At 55.9% G+C, this 17,169-nt stretch overlaps 1 protein-coding gene across 14 annotated transcripts in view; it reads right to left on the bottom strand.

Annotated features, from left to right (window-relative positions):
* The window catches only part of ST3GAL4 (ST3 beta-galactoside alpha-2,3-sialyltransferase 4), a 39,915-nt gene that overhangs the window by 21,550 nt on the left and 1,196 nt on the right, over nt 1–17,169 (bottom strand). For 9 of the 14 annotated variants that reach the window (XM_036930099.2, XM_036930098.2, XM_036930096.2 and 6 more), the window contains exon 1: nt 13,559–13,697. The gene's annotated coding sequence lies outside the window, so the exon portion shown is untranslated. Of the gene's footprint in view, nt 1–5,728; nt 5,906–13,558; nt 13,698–17,108; nt 17,148–17,169 lie in introns of those variants that run through there. The other 5 variants (XM_036930100.2, XM_036930104.2, XM_057490723.1 and 2 more) reach the window with 2 other exon arrangements.

Genomic DNA, 17,169 nt, shown 5'->3' with positions numbered 1-17,169 from the left:
TTGGACAGGCAGGTAAGAGTGACTTGTGACCACAGGGAAGTGGAAGCATCACCTGCCCCTCTCACAGATCCCACGGGCATGGGTCCCCTTGTCCCTCCCTCTAGTCCTGCTCTACAGACAACGCATGGCAGGGGCTGGGCCACAGGGCACTGGAATGCACACTGGGCTTGCACAGCATAGCTGAAGCCCAGCCCTTCCCCAGCTGGTCAAACCATTCACCTCGGTACAGGTCTGTGTCCAATTACAGGATCATTTTTTCTGCTTCACGTGAGAACACTATATGGGCTAGCAGCAGCCTCACTCAGAGCACAGCAGCTGAATCCTCTCCTCAGCAAGTGAAAAAGGCCCAGTGTGAAGATCAGGTGTGCGCAGACAGGGGCATTGCCAGAAGCAGCCCTGGGAAGAGGGCGCAGTCAGCCCATCTGTATTTACCCTTCTGGATATAATTTCCTCTGAGCACACAAGGATACCCTTTTCCTGGCAGATGCGGTTTCGATGGAACTGAGTCATGGAAGCTTTGACCTTCTTGCCAAGCCTAAGGCAGCAGGGTGACACTCTAAATGAGTTCACCCTGGGAACTAACCCTGTGTGGACCCAGGAGGGCCATGGGGCCACCTCCCTCCTCCCTTATGTGCTCCTCAGAAGGGCATGTCAGGAGAAGTGCGGGGTCCCAAGTCAGGCAGGGTTACCAAGGCCTCCAGGCACACGGAGAGGCTGAGTAGTAGGGCACGAACAAGAGCCAACAGAGACTGCGCCCTACTGTGTGCAGGGTACTGCCTCAGGCACTGTACCACAGCAGGAAACAAGTAACAGGCCTATGCTCCTCTGCAGTATACACCTGGGGGGGGGGCACTGCAAACAACGAATGAGGTAATGTAATGATGACACAGACTATGAGGTCAAGAGGACAGGGTTGTGGGCAGGGAGAGAGGGGGCAGCTCCTTGAGACTGCAGGGTAGGCACATCTCTGAGGAGCTGGGCCCTTGACCTCAGACCTAAGCAAAAGGTGGGCAGGCAAGGATGGGGAAAGGGGAAGTAGGAAGGCAGATTCCAGAATGAGAGAGAAGCAAAGACCCTGAGGGCCTGTGAGGTGTAAGGAATGGAAACAAGTCTGAAGTAATCAGAGACAGCAAGGAAAGGCCGGCGGTGATGCCAGGGAGGCCACATAGGCCAGGTGGTGTGTGATGTCACAGGCCACCCCAGGAGCTTGCACTTTATTCAAGGTCCCATGAGAAGTTATTGGAGGGTATTAACAGACAAGCGATACCCTGGATTCATCTTTAAAAGATCCCTGGGGCTGTTCCACAGCTACTGTAAAAAAATACTGTGTGGTAATTCTCTTTTACTCTGGTTTACAGATGAGAAAACTGAGGCACACAGAAGTTAAATTAAGGGTCCCAAAGTCAGACAGTTAGCCAGGGGTAGAGCCAGGAATAAAGAATTCAAGCAGTCTGGACTGCTCAGAACCCCTACTCTACAGCATGCATAGACGTGCGGTAAGCTCTCTGGGGTTGGTCTGAACTCTGTGGTCACAGACCAGGTAACGCTGACAAGGTCTTACATCTCTCAGAACTCAGATTCCTCATCCGTGCAATGCAGGTCACAGGACACGTCCTGGGAGGTGCATGAGCCTAGAAACACATCCCAGGCATGAAAGCCCACAGCCTCGGTACAAGCTGGGCCCAGAGCAAGCACTCTGCCCCTAGAAGCTGAAGATCACCCTGGTCTAGGCCACCCCCAGCACATGGCAGCCCCTCTCCACTCAAGGTCAGCCCTACCCCTGACCTTGGGTCCACAGACCTGCCACCCACGGCTCCCACCTGCCACCACACTGTAACTACACTCACCTCACCTACTGGCTGCTGGGCCACTGCACATGCCACACAGGACACACACAGCTGCCCGGGAGAGAGGGAAGAGCACTGCTACCCAGACTCCCTCTGCAGTAAATGTGGCTCCCACGTACTGGCCAGACTCTGGGTGCACGGCTGGGTGGGGAGGAGCATGGGGTTGGGGAGAGGGTGGAGGCCCATTCGAGAAGCCATACTCTCTCTCTCTCTGGGTGTAGCACCACCTAGGAGAGGTACTGAGGCCTCTGATCAGTGCCACCTGAGAGGCCTCCCCATAGGGCTTGGCCACAGACCCTCAGCGGGGGCAGAGATAGGCCCTTCTCCTGAACAGCACGTGCTCTCCACAGCAACTCAAAAGCAATCCCTTCTTCATTTGAGCAAAGCCTTATTTCCAGAGTGATGTTCCCTCTGCTAGTTGATGTCCCCTGTCCAGAGCAGGTACAACCTAAGTCCCCAAGCAGGGACAGTACAGGTGCTGGGACCCCTTTCCAGATGGATAGCATTCTGATTCCGGCCCATGCGTGGCTGCCACCAGGATGGCTGCTCTGGAGCACCCAGGAGCAGCAGGGAAACCTCTCCCCTGGTCCCTAGTTAAAATAGGGACCCTCGCTTCTGCAGGACTTAGCCCTCTCTCCTCCCCTCACCAGGTAATCAGGTCAGCACTGCAGTGCCAACTGGCCTGCAGTGGTTCTGGAACAAGGTTTCAGGGTGTCGGCGGGGGATGGTCCACTCCCGAATTCCTATTAGGAGCCAAACAGGGTTATAGGAGTGGCGGGTGGGACTAGGGGAGAGCAGAAGTGCTCTGCATGTTGGGGGCACAGAGTTTAGCGCCCACAGTGAATCTCAAGACGAGAAATAAAACCGTGGAGAAGAAAAACCACAACTTCCATTTCCTGCATCAGCCTGTCCTTTGGGAGCAGAGAAGCCAGCAGAGAAGCCCCTCTGAGGTTGTCTCACATCAGCAAGACTTTTCAAAGAAAAGTTGTGCATATGAGACCCCCCTCTGATAAAGGTTAATGATGTGGGAAGGGGAGTGGTGGCAGGCATCTGAGGAGCCGCTGGGGGAGTCTGGGTGATGGTCCCTCTGGGGCAAGGCTCAAGGCTGAGCAGGTGGAAGCGCTGGCTGACACTCAGGTTATCAGAGACCACCCAGGGCCACCTCGGCCCGGGGGTCAACCAACCCATATGTGGAGGCAGATCTGAACATCCACAGCCCCACCCACACCCCAGAGCCAGGAGGCACTGGAAAGACACTCTGTGCTCCTTCTCAAGACCAACCCTGCTCTAGGCAGACCCTCCCACGTCAGAAACCTACAAACACGTCTCCACACACAAACAGAGCAATCCCTGCTCAAACACAGGTGCACACTCCAAAGCCAACGTGGAACACACGGGAATGCATACATGCACACACACACTCCTCCTTCCCTGCCCACCTCCCCCACCCCAACATACAGCTTCTGGGGTCTGCTGGGCCTCCTCTGCCAGGGTGCTTTCTTCCCCCATCCCTCGGCACAGGGCAACTGCCCACAGGGCTCCTTCAACTTCAGCTCTGGCTCCAGCTGAGTTTGTTTGTCATGTTGTAGGTCCCTGGAGCCAGGGAGCGTCAAGGGGAGCAGGGAGTGGCTAAGCCAGCCCTTTGGGGATCTCATCATCTCCAAAAGTTGGGTGAAGCCCTAGGCTCCTAGCCTCTGCCTGGCCAAGCCCAGCTCCCAGGAAGACAGCCCCACTCCTGTCCTGTCAGAGGGACATGGGGAGGGGGAGTGTGGGGAAGGGGCCTTCAGGAAAGCAAGTGGGAAGAAGATACACAGCCTCAATACACGTGTCCTGGGGGACTGGGCCATATCCTGGGGCAGCCTGTTGGGGCAGTCAGGCATGGGGCAGAGGCGACTTCACAGGGCTCACTCACCATCCTCCCAGGCTGTCCCGGACTCCACACCTGCACCTAATCCTGATCTGGACCAGAGACTGTCCTCCCGGACACCCTCACACAAATCCACCCGCACAGAAATCCGGGGAACTTGTAAGGCCCGCCTCCAGACACCACCTGCCCATCAGACCTTCTGGGCTCAAGCCCTGAGGCATTAGCAATTGCAGGATCATCCGGGCACCCAGACCTGGAGGAGGCGGTGGGAGGGCAAGACTTAGGCCGGTCAGGGCCTGGGGACAGAGGATTCCAGAGTCTAGGGCCTGTTGAGCAGGTTTGAGCCTCCTCACACCTTTCCACAGAGCTTCGACCCACCGTCCTACAGGCTACCCCCAGGCAGACACCCTAAATCTAACCGAGGGCCGTGCCAGAAGTCAGGCCAACCACAGGAACCCTGGGTGCTCTGTCACCTGTGCCCAGAAAACCTGGAGCCTGGCCAGAAGCTCCTCCCCGCTGCCCTTTCAGAAGCCATCCTGTTCTCAGGCTGCTAATCCCTTACAGGCTGGGGACAAGCACTACCTTTAGGGCCAAATTAAATCCGGGGGTTCTTGCCAAGGACGCCTGGCACCAGAAAAAAACTCAGAGAAACTGAGGCACAGAGAAGACACGGACCCTGCGAAAATCCAGCAAACCAGGCCTCCACAGGGGCCCTGGCCCCACTGACGCTCCTGCCCAGGAGCTAACTTATTCTGGGCCTGGGGAGAGGGCACGTTCCCACCCCCAAGAACACACCCAAGCCTGGCCAGCTCACCTGGCCTTCCTGGCCTGTCAGTCCAGCTGTTCCGGAAAGAGAACATTTTCTTCTCACTCTATTTGGACAGCTGCAGGGATAGTGATGGTGAGAGGGGCATGTGTGATTCTTCGTGGAGAAGCAGGCCTCGCAGTGGGTGGGCCACAGGGCCTGGAGCTGCGGGAGTCCGGGTGGGAGCTGGGTGAGCACGCTGGGCGGGGCCTCGGGCCGGCTGGGCGGGGCCAGCAGCAAGGAGGGGGAGGGGAGCCAAGGGGCTTCGGGAGCCAGGCCCGGGAGGAGTGACCAGGAGCCCAAGAGCAGGGTTGGAGAATGAGTCCCTTCTTCGCGGAATGTGTTCAGTTACAGGGTGGGGCTAAGGGTGGGGCTAAGGGTGGCCTCCTGGGCCCAGCCCCAAACCTGATCCGGCCTCACTCCCAGAGAGCTCCTGCAGCCCCCTGCTTGGGGGTTCAGGGCTGGCAGGTAGGGCCCAAAGCGAGGAAGACAAGGCTTCAGCCGGGTAAAAGTTGTCAGACCTGGCAATCGATCTCCTTCCCCCCCAGGAGGCAGGAAGTAGAATTATAGGGTCAAGCCTAGCCTTTCTTTCCCTTCGGGTGCTCTCTCCTCTACGGTCCCTGGTCCCTGCCCCTTCGCAGCCATCCCACCGTGGTGTCTCCTTGTCCCCATCTCCACCCCCTCCTGCCTGCTGGCCCCGCCCCCGCCCCCTGGTTATGTAAGGGGCCTGAGAACACACAGAGGGAGCTTTGTTTTCAAACCAAATCCATACGGAGCCGGAATCAGCCGACGCAGCTGTTCCCCATTCCCTCCGCCTTGGCAGGGTTGAGATGCCGGGCAGGAAGCCCCCACACGCCTCCATTCTGGGAGGTGGGGGCAAATGCTCGCCCAAGAGCCCCCAGGCAGCTAAATGGGAGGCCAGGGCTCAGTCACCGCTGCGCAAGACTACGGCAGGAGACCAGCTGGCCCCCAAGACAGAGCAAAGCCCCAGTGCAAGGCCAGGCGCACACGGACCATAGACAGGAGAGCTCTGGGCTAGGGGCACACCTGTGCAGTGACAGGCCCAGAAGCGGGGGCCTAGGCCCACACCAGTGCACCCCACGTTCTCTCTTCCCAATGACCTGTGTACACACTCATCCGCACACCGTAGCGTGCAGGCACACCCACAAACACATGCATCAGCCCAAATACAACACACTGTGTGTTTACCTGAATGGCATCTGGGCAGGAGTCCCTCTGTTCTGGCCAGCCTCCTCCATCCTAACAGGTACCTCTCGGGGAAAGAGCTGGAGCTCTGGAGAAGGGACGGTGGAGGGCAGAGGGCAGAGAAGTCCCACCAGTCAGCTCTTTGGAGACCCTCAGGCTCCAGGACAAGATGTCAGCTTCCTGCCCAGGAAGGTATGCAATGAAGTGGGTGAGGGCCCGGGGAACTGAGCTTAAGATCGAAGCATTCCTTACTTTGAGTAGTCACTGTCCCTTCACCAAACCCAACTGATGCAAGAGCCATTTTGTTCAAAAATGCTAGAACTGCCAACAAGAGGAGGTGCTCCAGGACCTCCACGGCCTTGCAGGATGCCCACCCAACCCGGCTCCAGGTCCAGCTGCCACTGTCTGGACAACTTGGATGCAGAAGGTGGGGCAGAGGGGGACAGAGGGACAAGGGGAGAGAAGATATGACTGAAGGAGGTTAGAGAAACCTAGGCGAGGAAAAAGGAAGGAAAGCAGAATAGGACTGGAACAATAAATAAAGAAAAAAACCCAAGAGGAGAAAGGGACGCTAAGTGTGAAGAAAGGGGTCCCCACAGCCTGTGAGGATGGGCTCTTCACACCCAGCCCCTACCAGCTCTCTAACCCTCTCCGGCAACCCAAGGCAGTCCTGGAGCAGCAGAGGGCCAGGCACTGCCAGAGCACTCAGCCTAGCGCACCCAGGGCTGCAGGCAGGCCCTCAATGACCCCAGGCCTGGAGAAAGGACTGAGATAGGGACAGGGCTGAGACAGAGGGCCAAGAGACCCAGGGTCATTCCTGAGGCAGTCCCCTGCCTGGAGGGAGGAGATGCTCTGGGACCTTGAACAGCAAGTTACTTTTCTGCATTTCGGTTCATCATCTGCAAAAAGAAATCATTATTGAGTGACTACTGTGTGCCACAGCAGAGCCAGGTCACAGGTTCCGCCCTACAGTCTGCCTCTGAGGCCTCTCCCAGCTTGCAGAAGTCTACCTCATTTGTGCATTACAACCCTGTAAGTGTATGGGGTGGGGAGGCAGAAACTGTGAGCCCAGTTAACAGATGGACTGATGGAGAACCAATAAAGCCAGACAGCTGCCTGAGGTCACTCAGCTGGGAAGAGACAGAGAGGAGGCAAGGGATGTCTTCAGGAGCAGCCCCTGCCCTACCACCCTACCACTTGGCCCTCTCCTGGGCCAGAAAGTAGACACTCTTCAGTCTCTGGGCCCCACACCGAATCACAGAGAAGCACCGGCCGGCATTCACAGAGTACTGGAATCCAGGCACTGCACTGTTATGTGAAATGCTCTCATTCAGACCTTCTCAGAGGAGGAAAGGGAGGCTCATGGTAAGCCCAAGGCTGTGCAGCTGGGGAAAGGACACACCTTGCATGAGAAGCCAGCCATGGTTCTCCTGCAGCACCCAGAGGGCTGCCCTCCGCCGCCTGTCTTTGGCTCTGCTTGTGCCCCGCTGCAGTCCACTCTGGCTCAGCCGGCACAGGGTCCCCTCAGGTCCCAACAGAGAACGTAGGGGTAGGTGACCGTGCACTGAGCGCTCAGGGATGCCCCAGAGAACAGAGTCTCCAGTTGGATGCGGAAGGCACTTGCAGCTCAGGAAGGCGATGACCATGGCGCTCAAGCCACGTGGGGTGACAGTGAGAGCAAAGGCTGAGGCTAAGAACATGTGGGGCAAGCTACTGGGCAAATAACAACAGTCTGACCAGAGCCAAATAGGTTTTCAATACTATTTTATTTCTAGAAATAAATTTATAGAGCTTACACTAAATTTATAAATAAATTTCTGGAGCTTACACTAAAGCCCCCAAATAAGAAATTTCTATTATTTCTAAATAAAAATGCTTAAAGCGAAGAAGCCCTCTGTCCCACTTTCAAATGGAATTTTAAATGGAAAGCTAACAGAGAGAGGGAATACAGTCATTTGCAGTGAAGCAAGAACAGGAGGGAGCCCCTCATCCTGAGGACACCTGAGAGAGGGTCCCACCCTCCAGGGCACCTTTCTTGGACCCAAATTAGAAAGGGAGGTCTGATGTCAAGGACAGGAAGTGAGATTAGCACCAGTTTGTGCAAGGATGTAAGGTTGGGCTAAGGAATGTGCCCTGGTGACCCTGGGGTGGGCGGAGTGGAGGGCATGCGCTCCTCAGAGGGCACACTGCGGCCCCTCCCCACCTGCAGCTCCTGCCTGCCTCTCCAGTACCTGAAGAGATGCCCAGGGCCAGGCCTTCTCTGACGAACAGCTCACCTGTCAAAGGGAAGCTCTTCTCCCTTCGTCCCAGGAAAAGCAGGAAGCAAAGCAGGGCTAAGTGAAGACAAAGTCAGAAAACCTGAGCTACATCTTCCATTCATTCATCAGACAGATATTTACTAAGCACCTATTTGCTGGACATCATTCCAGGCATGAAGAATACAGTGGTGAACAAGGCAGACCGGTTTCTGGAGCTTACACTAAAATCGCAAAACCTCAGGGAGGAAGATGCCTTAGGATTTTTCAAGCCCATTCCACACCACAAACATGCCCCTCCAGTGGCTGCATCTCCTGCGGAATGTCCCTGTCAGGGTGACCTGTCTATGCCTGAACATCTTAAATGATGGAAAACTTGCCCCATCCACAGGCAGAAGCGTGCTTCTGGAATCTTCAGATGGCCACCCTGAGGCCCCTGCTGTGGTCCCCCCCTGCAGCCTAGGCAGAGTCCGAAGCAAGGAGTCGGAGCATTAAATGCACTGCTAAAATGCACAGATTGACTTTATATCAGGACCAAACAATGAAGCTTCATCGCTAGTTCTGCTGTCTGAGTCACTGGCTTGGCATCAAAGGAAACAAGTCGGCCCCATTCCCACCTGCCAGAGCTCCCAGGTCCCTCGGCCTCTGCCACTGTAAGTGGCCTGATTCACTTCCCCCACCATGACCTTCAAGCACGTCCCCAGGGCACATCCCTGCTGGCCCCCACTTCTCCGTCCCTTCCAACCAGGAACGGGAGACCTGGGACACCTCTAAGGGGCAGTGGGGGCTGTGGCAGCCTGTGAGCACACAGGAGGGAAGCTCACAACTCAGACTGAGACGCGGGTCTTCGAGGTGCCTCTCCAGCCTTAAGCCAGGCCTGGATGGGGTGGAATCCGGGGATGCCAGATGCCAGGAATGACCACGTCGGCCTGGGTGCCTGAGCTCAGACCCCCAGGGCCCCTCCTCTAAGCCATGTGTCACTGAGGTTGCAGGATGAGGCCTCGCAGCCATGTGGGCGGCAGCAGGAGAGCACACTTCCAAAGGAATAAGAGCCTGTAGCAGTGGCCAGATGGAAGCAATTACCAGCAGAAAAGCAGGAGAGGTGGGGGCTGGGAGGGGCCAGCAGCAGTGCGGGCAGGGAAAGAGAACAAGCCAACCGCCTAGCCTCAGGGGACAGGGTGCCAGGATGGGCAAGGCGAGATGCGGGGTCCAGGGCAGCACACAGAGCTCTGGGCTGGGGATCAGCAGACCTGGGTGTGTAGTCTGCCTTGTCACCAATACACTATGGCCTTGGACAAACCCCTTCACACCCCTGGGCCTGCACTTCTTCAGAGATCACAGGACAGGGTGAGATGAGCTTGGGGGAGCTTGGAGAACTTGCCGGAAGCGCAGGTTTGGGAAACACGCCTAGATATGAGTTCCAGCTCCGCGGCTTATGAGCCGGGTGACCTTGGCCACAAAGTTTCATCTTCTCTAGCCTCTATTTCTTCATTTATAGATGGGCTCAATGAAAGGGTTGTGTGAGGCCTAAAGGAAGTGATGAAAATAAGTGTATAACACACCTAGGTTTTTTCTTAAGTTTTTTGAGCCAGGCTTTTAATAAGTGCTTGATTGATAAATGGTGACTACTTTTGATATTTGCTAAGTCCCTTTTATTCTAAGGACAGCTGTTTACAGAGGCTGCAAGGGGCAGAGGACTCGGGCCCAAGCATTGGGGCACTCCCCGAACCCAGCTTTGGGGTGAAGCTGCAGACTGGTAGAAGCAGCCACATCGCTTCCAGGTCAGCAGCCAAGCACTCCTCCCACTCAAGGCCCAGGTAGAATCCGAGGGCCTCGCCAGGCCCACACCTCACCTCAGCCCTGGCAGCAGCACCTTCCTCCCTGCTGGACAGAAGCCAGGGCTTCAGATTTTAGAGCAGTCACATCATCTTTTGCAGGGCAGCTTTGTAGGGGTGGGGCAGGCAGAGATAGGGCAGTAATCTGCCTACAGGTCTCCTGGTCCCAGGCAAGGAGCCAAAACAAAAAGAAAACCTGCAGCTCTGGACACCCATGGCCTCCTCACCCTGAAAAGCAATCAGCCCAGCACAACCCCTTAACAGGATTCAGCTCTTGCTGGGCTCAGGGGCACTAATCTAGAACCACACAGCACCTGGCGGGGCCCCTGTGCATCACATACTGTTGCTCCTGCATGCACTGCATTTGACCACTTCCTTTATCTGTAGAATAATTTGTGTGTGTCTCTCTCTCTCTTTCACACAGACACACACACACACACGCACGCACACATGGAATGTGGTGGGGTCACAGGAGATTCTGAGGCCAGGGCTGGCCGGCAGCCTATAGCTGATGGCTCAGAACACTCGTGTACAAGTGAGGAGCACCTCTGGGAAGGGACGGTGAAGGGGAGGAGAGACTGATGACCACAGCCTCCCAAACCTGCCTACCCTGGCCATTTCCTCAGGCAGCCAACAGCTTCAGGCCAGGGCGCTGGGCTTGGGAAGGAAGGAGGACCCTGAAGGCCAGGGGAATGAATCAGGACAGGGTAGCCCAGGAGTCTGGAGGGAGGGAGCGGGTCCCGCAAGCTTTCTGGATGCCTAGCCCCACCACCTGATAGCCCTGCCCTCAAGCACCCAGGGTGCATGTCCGCAGGCCAGAAGCTCAGCTGTGTTCTGCAGGCCCCCTTGATTACAGTACGGCCCTCGGGCTCTGGGACACTCTGGGATATGTAGGGTCCCTTTCAGGATGTTGGAGCTCCCCATCCCCTGTGGGCTGGAACCATGATGTATCATCCCACAGTTGAGAGAGCGTGTAGAGTGAGCATACACTCGTATATCACCCCACAGTATAGAGAGATGTATAGACTGAGCTCACACTCATATATCACCCCACAGTACAGAGAGAGGTATAGACTGAGCTCACACTCGTATATCACCCCACAGTACAGAGAGAGGTATAGACTGAGCTCACACTCGTATATCACCCCACAGTACAGAGAGAGGTATAGACTGAGCTCACACTTGTATATTACCCCACAGTATAGAGAGATGTATAGACTGAGCTCACACTCGTATATCACCCCACAGTACAGAGAGAGGTATAGACTGAGCTCACACTCGTATATCACCCCACAGTACAGAGAGAGGTATAGACTGAGCATACACTCGTATATTACCCCACAGTACAGAGAGAAGTATAGACTGAGCTCACACTCGTATATCACCCCACAGTACAGAGAGAGGTATAGACTGAGCATACACTCGTATATTACCCCACAGTATAGAGAATGTGTAGAGTGAGCATACAGTCATCTATTATCCCGCAGTACAGAGACCATGTAGCATGAGCATACACTACTGTATTACCCCACCATATAGGGAGCATAGAGACTGAGCACACACTCGTATATTACCCGACAGTATAGAGAATGTGTAGACTGAGCAGACTCATATATTATCCTACAGTATACAGAGTGTATACAATATCTAGAGTGCACCCTTTCCCAGGACAGAAGGTACAAACCCTTGAGCCACACTGAAAGGAGGAATTCACAGCCCCACTGGGGCCTCTCTGGGGAGAAACCCAGGGAATGTGCCCAGATAGGGTCTTCTGGGCACCCAATGCAGGACAGATGCCAGGCCAGTGTGAGGTAACCACTGAACAACATAGGCTGACTGGAACACAGAAGGGTGGGGCGGGGTGTGCTCTTTCTTCTCCTGCTGGTGAAGGGGGTTCCTTTCCAGGATTTGTTACATTCCAGAAAAGCAGATTCTTGGTTCTTCCCAGAAAGCTGGATCCTAAGAGTCTAAAAGGCCTGTGAGGGTGGAGGGCCAAGGAACTTTCCTGAGGAGCATGGGGTGAGTCACTGCTCTGGGTAAGTACGTAGGTGAGGGAAGGGAGGGAAGATAGCCCAGAAGGCACCGTAGGCTCCTTTTGGCCTAGGCCTTGGCTCGGCAAGGTGGGGGTCCCTGGTGTCCCGAGCAGCAGCCACACTAAGTGACAGATGCCCGCCCAGCCCACAGTCCAAGCAGGTGACTCTGACTTCCCTAACTTCCCCATCTATCTACACTCCCTCCTACCCATTGTCAACGTGGACTCCGGGGGCCTGGCCTCAACTCCTGGCTCTCCCTCAGCGGCTTGATGGAGCCCAGGACCCCTCAGACAGTAAAGAACTCCCGTGCAGCAAGCTGCTGCTGGGGGAAAGGGCACAGAATGCGCTGGGAGTGCGGACAGGAGCAGAGCGGGGAACAGGTCAGAGGGAACCTGGGTCACCTTGGCTAGGGGAAGGGGGTACTCCTAGGCTAGCTCCCAGCAAAAAGAAAAAGCCCCACAAGTTAGTTTCCAAGCCCCAAGCAGGGGGTACCTCCCAGGCACCCTCTTGAGAGTTATGGGGCAGCCTGAGAGTAAGAGTATGACAGAAACATTACTAAGAGCCAACACTCATATGCCTCTTGCTCTGCGCAGGCAACATTTCCAAGCACTTCACACATACAAACTCATTGAAAACCTTGGGAGATGCCAGGGTCAGGACCTGGAAGAGGCAGGTGGCAGAGGGAAGCTCAGAAAAAAAGTGGCCTTGGTTTGTGCCCCGTGGGACAACCTAGCCAGTACAGGGCCGTCCCCAAGGTTCCACAAAGAGTGAGTCGGCCTCCACTTGGCTCCCACACTGTGCCTCCCTCCAGTGGTGGAAGCACAGGCTTCCCTGAGAAGCCTGTGGGGGTGCCAGCCTGTGGGTGGCCATGAGGTCAGACATGCACAGCTGAGCAGCCGAACACTGCCTACATCCTAGCCTTCTGACAGGAGCCCCCAAGACAGGCCCTCAGGCCCCCGTTTGTGAAACAGAGGAATCGGGCTTCAGACGGCCGAGACGGAGCCTCCCCTCAAGAATGAGAATGGAGGGGGCAGTCCAGGCAGACATGTTGTCAGCTCAGGGCTGACTGAGACGTCCCTCCAGCAGGGGCCCCATGGAGGCACCCAGAACAGACCGCTGAGCCCAGGTTCTAATCCCAGCTGTACCCCATCCTCACTCCAACCCTATTCTTCCCCAGTGCTCACTCCCCAGACAGCTCTGGAGTACAGTCGCCTAGGCCCAAAGACCCCACAACCTGGATCCGGTGTCCTGGATACGGCCCGCCTGCAGCTAGCAACCCCCACCTTTGGGCTCTGCTTGGCGACCTTGAGACTCCTGCACACAGAGGGACCCAGCAAAGCCAGCCCACGGTCTGCTGGACTTGATGGGGGTAGTTGTGGCAGAAACCACGGCTCAGAGGATGCTGAAGGTGGGGTCGCCTCTTCAGCCCGGGCGCGGCGGGGCTAGAAACTTTCCGGAGAGGACCATCCTGCCTGCTCACTCCAAGGGAGCGAAGGGAACCGGCTTCCCGCTAAAACCTGCTCCAGGGAGAGGGCTCCCAGGGCTCCGGCCACCCCACCCGGACCCGGACCCGGACCCGCGCGGCACCCACGTGCCGGGCCCGACCACCTCCCTGGCCGCGGCGCGGGGCTGGGGGCCAGACAGCCGGGACCCCGAGGCGCTCCCCGCCCTCCCCCCGGGCCCGCCCGGGGCCCGCCGCCGCGTACTCACCCTCGCGGGTGGAGCGGGGCGGGGCAGGACAGTTTCGCGCACAGCTCCGATCCGCTAGGCGCGCGGGCTGGCGGCGCAGCGCTGGCGCGACGGCTCCGCTCGGCCGGGTCCCTGTCCCGGGCTCGGGGCCGGCCTGGGAGCGGGCAGGTCCGCCTGCTGGGAGGCGGGGGCCCGGCCCGGGCCCGGGCGGGGGGCGGGGCCGGGGCCGGACACGCTTGCGCACACTGCCGGGAGCCGACTCCGAAGAGCGCGCGGGCTGGAGGAAGGGCGGGCTGGAGGAGGAGGGAGGGCCGGGGCGCTGCCGCACGCGGGCGGGGCGACGCCCGCCGGCCGGGGATGCTGCGAGGGCCGCGGAGGCCCGGGGAGGGGCCGGAGGGGGGCCGCGGGGGATCGAGGGGGGGAGGCAGGCGCAGAGGGTGGAAGAGGAGGCCGGATGGGGCGAGCGGAGCGCCCGGGCGGGCGCTGCCTGCAAGTGCCGCCTGCATGGATGTGCCCAGCGCAGCCTCCGCACACCCCCCAAAAACAATGGGACCCAACAAAGGTTTCTCCGCGCTCCCACGTGGCGCAGCCGTGTCCTTCCCTCACTGGGGAAAGTGAGGCACGGAAGAGGAGGGCCCTATTCCGGGAGCCCACCCGTCAGTGCACAGCAGTCAGGTGCCCTGGACGGCGACCTGTGCCCTAACTGTGCCCTAATCCCCCAACTGCTCCCTCTGCACCCCCCTTTCGCATCCTAAAAGTTTCTCAGTTTCTGTTCCTTACTGAAGGTGACAGGCAGGGGAAACCTCAGTAAGACACCTCACCCTACTTCCTGAGCCAAGACTTCCCCAAGCAAACTTCAGAAGTGCCCAGGATGCAGGAAACAGTCCAGGAGTCACCCTCTGGACAATCCACTGACCCCAAGTCACTCTGATCGGGGAGCAATGTTTACTGGGCACTGAGCCCCAAGTGTGAAAAGCCCGGTGCTGGCAGGGCCAACAGCTCCAAGGAAGTGCGAGACTGGGTCCCTGTCTCCTGGAAGCTTACCATCCAGCCAGGGAGAGAAGGCCCACTGTGGGCTCCTGTTCAAGAATAAAGCTGGACAGGATGTGACTAAGTGTTACGGTGTCACTGACATAAGTGCAGAGGGGGTTCAGAGAAGGGTCTGCTCAAAGTTCGCTTCAGCTGAAACTGGAGGACTTACCTGTTGAGAACAGATACTTCAGCAAGCTCTGCTCTGCAGGAGCAAAATGAAGGCAGCTTCCCACTTCTTCCACAGGTATTTAGGACTATTCGGTCCTAAATCATACCTTGCTGGGCAGAAGTTTTTTCTGCATTTCCCGTGTCTAACGTAATTCTGTCTGTCTGAATGGTGCCTTCAGCTTTGTCGGGCAAGCATTCATTCAACAAATCCTAATTGCACATCAGCTCCAGCCCTGGAATTAAGCTAGGTGGTAAGAACACACTAACTAAAGTCCCTGCCCTGGGCAAGTGAAAAGGAAAAGGGAAGGGCCTCCCTGTTTCAGATAGGAAAGCTGGCCCAAAGTACCTAGGGAGCCCCGCCAAGCTTAACTGATAGTCAGCCCAGCTTCTAAACTTTGCTAACTCTTTCATGAACTAGACCTAAAGTCAGTTTGCAATTCCTGCTATGAATCACCATGTAAGCTCCATTCAGTTGAAAACAGAACTGAGGGGCCTGCTCTTGCCCCTGGAGACTTGATTTCCAACTCTGCCTCTGTCACTAGATAGCTTTAGTTTTCTTACTAGGAAAAAATGGAAATAACAGTGCTTATTCAAAGGGCTATCATTGATATTAAATTAGGCAATGGATATGAATTTGCTGTGAACGCATAATGCGCTGTGTGCTATTATTATGCAGGCGGAATCCCTGCTCTGACCTATAAGACTTATTCAGATCTTCTCCACTTCCCCTCTGCCAGCTTATCCCAGGCCAGGTTACTGGGTGCCCAGAAGCTAACTGTAATTGTGACTCCTCCCCTTAGGCCACAATGTGCTTATTCATGATCTTTCCCCTCCAGTTTCTTAATGGAACAGCCAGATGCTTAGCTGGCTGCGTAGAAGTGCTATCATCTGCGGGACAGGAGGAGAACAATTCTGGAGCTTTCTGATCCCAAGCACTGGGTTCTGGAGCCATCTGAGTAACTCCCACCTCTAATACACCCCTTCACCAATCCGCATTGCAGACACCACTGGTTGCTCAGCAAGAGGCAAGCTGTGTTCCTCTCAAGGCTAACTGTGCCCAGGGTGGGTCAAGACAACCTGAGGAGCAGCAGTCTGGGTCCTGGTCCCCTTCCAAGCCATGTGACCTCTGTTCCAATTTCCTCTGCCTCCCTTTACCTCTCTGGCTCTGTCTCTACCTTGAAGAAAGAGGACACCTCTCTCCTAGGACAACCAGAGGGGCCTCAGGAGCAGAGGGAGGAGACAGAGGAGCAAGGGGCTAGGAGGGCAGGTACATCTTAGCTGGTCCAGCAGCGACTTCCTGGCAGGCAATCGGTGTGGGCACGAGGCATGGAGCCGCTTGACAAATGTGCCTCACAGGCTTCTGGCTCCTGTCCCTCACATGTGCCACGTTAGCATCCTGCCCACCAGGAGGAGGGAACAGCAAGATGCCGTTTGAGGAATAAATAAACCCAATCCAGCATCTCAAACGCTTTTAAAAATAGCAACTCTGGGATGGTATTTCAGCTCCTATTTTTATCAGATTTATATGGCTGGACCATGGAGCTGAGCTGTTCCCAGGGTTCTCAATAGCAGGGACATCACTGCTGTAGTCTTAGAAACCTGCCAGCAGGCCCAGGCTAAAGTGCATTCCAGGAACCTTTAGGCTGGAAGAAATCCTGTGAAGTCATCGCACACAGCCCTTGCCTCTGTTTAGGGCCACCATCAATTAATGAGAGATAGTTTATGGCTTGCTTTTTGCCTTAAAGTCTCTTGGTTGCCATGCCTCCACTTCATAATCTAGGATTTCAAGCCCTTCTAATCAGGAAGTTCTTTTTCATATCGAGCCCCAAAATCTATGGTTACATCCTTTTTTGGTCCTTTTCACACTAGGAAAAGAGCAGCTAACATTTAATGAGTGATTACTGTGTCTACAAAATCCTCTTATTTAATCCTCACAAAAACCCTCCGAGTGGGCACTGTTGTCACTCCTAGCTTAGGAGCAGTTGTGTACCTTGGCCAAGATCACACTTGGTTATGATTCAGATTCTATGCCAGAACCACCAAACCACACTGCCTCTCAAGCAGAGGGAGAAGAACGTTAAGAAATTTCCCCTTCATCTTGACTTTTGTTTCTTTATCAAGGTTCTGAAGGAAAAACTGGCTCATGTGATTATACATGTGTGCCCCATGCTAGAAGCTTAGCTCTCGGTCCCCTGAGCCATCGGTCTGTCTCCCTAACTGCTGGGCCTTTGCCTGTACAGGCCATGTGGCTACCAAGTTTTAACCTGTAAGTTTGGCTTCTCTTTGCCTAAGCTCTCATAGCCCACTCTGCTTTTTTCAAGGCACTCACCACTCTTGTAAATACTTTGTAATTAATGCATATGCTCCTTACCAAATTGTAAGCTCCATGTGAGCTGTCTCCACATTCTTGCTTTAAAAAGAAAAAAGGTAAA

The sequence above is a fragment of the Manis pentadactyla genome, chromosome 13 (assembly GCF_030020395.1).
Source record: "Manis pentadactyla isolate mManPen7 chromosome 13, mManPen7.hap1, whole genome shotgun sequence".
Lineage (NCBI taxonomy): Eukaryota > Metazoa > Chordata > Mammalia > Pholidota > Manidae > Manis > Manis pentadactyla.
Note: the sequence above shows the minus strand (reverse complement) of the source record. Positions and strands in the feature narration are given on the sequence as shown.